Source organism: Pteronotus mesoamericanus, unplaced genomic scaffold (genome assembly GCF_021234165.1).
Source record: "Pteronotus mesoamericanus isolate MK-2021 breed Mesoamerican mustached bat unplaced genomic scaffold, CSHL_Meso_final contig_42, whole genome shotgun sequence".
Classification (NCBI taxonomy): Eukaryota; Metazoa; Chordata; class Mammalia; order Chiroptera; family Mormoopidae; genus Pteronotus; species Pteronotus mesoamericanus.
The window spans coordinates 11465655-11469873 of NW_026555157.1; positions in this window are offsets into that span (position 1 = coordinate 11465655).

Below are 4219 nucleotides of genomic sequence, written 5' to 3' on the forward strand. Positions count from 1 at the left end.
TTACTTCTCTGTCTTCCCTGCAAGAACATGAGATCACGGAAGGAAGGAATTATATCAATCTTGCTCATCATTTTATTGCCATTGCTGCACCCAAGACTTGGCACAGGGTGGCTTTCAATTAATTTTTACTATACAAATGAGTAATGGAATTGTCTTTGTTGACATGGTTGTCCTTGTTATGTACTGTTGTAATAGAGCAAGGAAATCTACAAGAGAAATAAGTTCCCCATGATGCACAGCAGAATAGTGGTTCAAAAGATAGATCAAACTCGGCACCTGTGAATCTGAAATTCCACTTGTCAGGTTAAAATTCTGTAACCTTCATTCAGTGGCAAATACAATTGCAAAGCTATCAGACAGAGTTTTAAAAAGATGTTATTAATCAAGATGGTTGGGTAAAGCAAGCCTCTGATGAAACCAGAGCAAATAAATTATAGGCATAGCTAATAAGGTTAAGAAGCCACTAGTACCAAAATCTTGGGAATATACTCTAAATCTCCAAATTACTTTTAACCAGCTTAAGTAACTCTTTATAAATAGATAGTCACCTATAAATTGTTATTTCAGAATAAATGTCTCCCTTTCCCCTCTAGGAACATAAGCCATAAATTTTCTCTTGCCATTCTGTACTGTTCCCTATAGAACATAAGGACACTCTATACCTTACTCAAGACTAGGTGAAATGGTTAAAGGGTAAAAGCCCAAACCTGTGCAGACAGCAAGTAGTGTTATATACCATTGCACTGCAAGGTCAATAGATTGCCTGTTATTTTAAATGTTATTTAAATGATCTCCCTAGAGAGGTAATTTTCAGCTGACTCTCCATCTTCCCAAAGAAGCTGAATTTGACATACACCACTGAAACTGAAGCAGTGGTCAAAAAGGACATGAATAAAAACAGAAATTCGTAAGGACTATACAAGCAAAATTAGTTGAAAGTAGTTGTTCTCAGTGTGGAGGTCTGCATTAATCTCGCTGGGGAATTTGATAGAAATTCAAAACCTTGGGCCTCACTCCAAGTCTACTGAATCAGAAAGCTTATGTGTGGGGCCCATCAATCTTTAATTAAACAAGCCACCCAGAGATTTTAATTAAGCTTCAAAACCTATCATCTAAGGTGATAAGAAAAGTATAACCATACATTTTAAAAAAATAAATAGGAGACATCAACTGACCTACCCATATAGTCCATGAGGATTCCATTAAAGTCACAGCTTATTAGGACTACAAATGCATTTATAATCTGGATATGAGAAACATCAATGTTAGTGCAGCTGTGAGTAGAAAGCACACATAAACATACACACACAGAGCAGAAAAATGTCAAATGCATGTAGATATCAATAGATATTGAAGATAGATATTGAATAGAATTCAATAGAATTCAATAGATATTGAATAGAATTGAAGATGTAGTCTCAATTGCAAATAGGAAAGTGTAAATCAAATTAAGACCATAATGAGATACTATTTCCCCCCTATTCAACTGGCTAAAATTAAGAATTTTAAAAATACTTTATGTTGAAGGACAAATAGATTAAGAGGATCTCTTTATACATTGCAGATATGAATATGATAGTCACAAGGTATCTTGAAATCAAGCTCAGATTATCTTTACAAGCTAAAACAACGACAAACTATAACTTCATAATTTCATTTGTTAGAAAATACTCAAGAAAATCTTACATATGAGCATCAGGGGACAATGATAAGAACTTTCACTGTAGCACTAATTGTAATTACTAAAATCAAGAAACAATATAAACCTCCATCAAGAGGAAGACTAATGGCTATATTGCAGCAATTTAACACAATTAACTATTGTAGCATGGAGTAATTTTACTAATATAAAATTGAATGAAAAACAAGTCTCAAAAGACTACAGTAGTATGACACATTTTTTTATGAAGTTCAAAAACAAGTAAAACTAAATATATTCTTTAGGCATAGAAACATGTTCAAGAGAATGATGAATACAACATTATGAATAGAGGTGATCTCTATGGTGAATTTTAGAGAAAGTGGAACACAGAGTTTGTTTGTTTTAGATATTCAGTTGAATGTTCACTATTTTATACTATTTAAAAATTGAGGGAAATTGTGTGAAAAGAAGAAAATGCCTACACAAAAGATAATAGTGCATAATGAACTAAAAATTAAGATTAAGCTAATTCAATATTTCTGAGGTTCTTAAATTTAAAAAGAAATAAGAGAGAAGGAAAGAGTAAAGAATGAAAGAAGGAAAGAATAAAGAATGAGGGAAGGAAAGGAGGGAGGAAGGAGAGAGAAAGAGAAAACAAATCTAACATCAAAATGAGAAGGCAGTTTTTCCTGAATTATCCCACCAACACAGAGCTATGCATTTTCGAAGTCCTTAAGAGCAGCTGAAAGTCGAACGTGTGCGGGGCCGGTGATACACGGGAAAGCTCTGTAACATCCTCTCAAATGTGTTGTATATCTAAAACTTCCCTAAAAAAAAATTGTCTTTAAAAACAAAAATAAGAGCATTCCACTGAACATGGTTTAACAGTCCACAATAAATTATATCTAGTCTATGTTAAATCTACAATAAACTACATAGAGTTTTCCTTTATACTGTGGATAAAAACACTTAAATACATTGCTGACGGGATGGAACTTCCATTTGGGTTGGGCATTAATGAGACCTGAATCTTCCACTTACACACAGCAGGCGGGTCACCTCCTAGAGGCCAGGGGGTTGGGGTCGGGAGAGAAGTGGTAAGAAAGAATGGAATATAGGTTGTGTCCAGACTGGATGCACCAAAAAACTACTAAAGCCTCAAGACTCCTCACTTAAACAGGCTGCTAACAACATAATCAAATGGTCAGATGTCAGTAATATACATATACATATACTAATACAAAAGTAAGGTATTTTGACCACAGTCAGTGAAAGCAGCTGTTTCTTTCCTTCCAGTCTGAATTACCCAATTACATATTCCTTCCCACTGGGATGGTTTGGAGTGGCCATAACTATTTTGGAAATCCAGTAAAAGGGGAGTTTGCGTGGGTGTATGTTTGGTGTACTTAGTGTAATATACATATTTTTGTGGTTTCATATTCATGTTCATAAGTGAAATAAGCCAAGCGGTGAAAGACAAATTCCATATGATCTCACCTCTAAGTGGAACCTAATCAACGAAACAAACAAGCAAGCAAAATAGAACCAGAGCCACTAAAATAAAGAACAAACTGACAGTGGCCATAGGGGAGGGGGGAGGGAGATAACGGAGGAAAGGAGGGGAAGGGGCATAGAGGAACACAGGTAAAGGACCCGGGACAAACCAAAGAGGGGTAGGGTTGAGGGAGGGAGGTGGGGACGGGTGGGGCAGGGGAGAGCAAAGGAGGAAAATGAACACCACTGTAATTGAACAAAAAGTTTAGAAAAGGAGAAAAAACAAACAAAGGAAGCCAATCTATGGAAATTTTTTTCAATCATCAGAGATATAAAATTGTAAGCAGAGCATTCAGTTCTTATAATACCTAATCGAAATGGAAGTCCCATCCTGTCAGAAATATATTTAATAATGTATCACATATAGTAAAATATATAACACTTTAATAAAAATCACAGGAAATAGAATGTATGGAATCTTATGTCTGAGGTCACAAGACTATAACCATCTTATAAACTAACTATAAGCACAATTGTATATAAAATTATGTTTCTGGTCCCTTGATACCAATAAAAACTTATAATCAATCAGGATAGAGGAAAGACTAAATAATTACTTTATTCTCCAGATAGAAGTAATATTTAAAATCACTGTCATATAAACTGCCAAAGAGGATGCAGCCAAAATATTTTAAAAGGAGTATTATAAAGTTGTACCAGAGAGTTAATTAATAAAAATGTTAGGTTTGTTTGTTTGTTTGTTTGTTTGTTTTAGATTTTGGATGTTTGTGGCACTTCTCAGCATTTGAAAATCACTTTGGTTTATTTCTGTTCTTATATTAAACATTCACTTTTTAACCTAATTTTATACTCATAAATTCAATTTTTTTAAAGGCAGCCCACCAAAATATATAAGATTTAACACTTTCAAAATCTAGGTAAACCCCTGCCTAAGTCTTTAAAACAGAGGTGGCATCCTCTCTTCTACTTCTCCCAAGCTGCCCGCACGGCCCCCGCCCCCCCCCCCCGCACTGCTCTCCTTGGCTCTGGATGTGTTGGAGGCAGGCCCAAGCTGAAGGACTT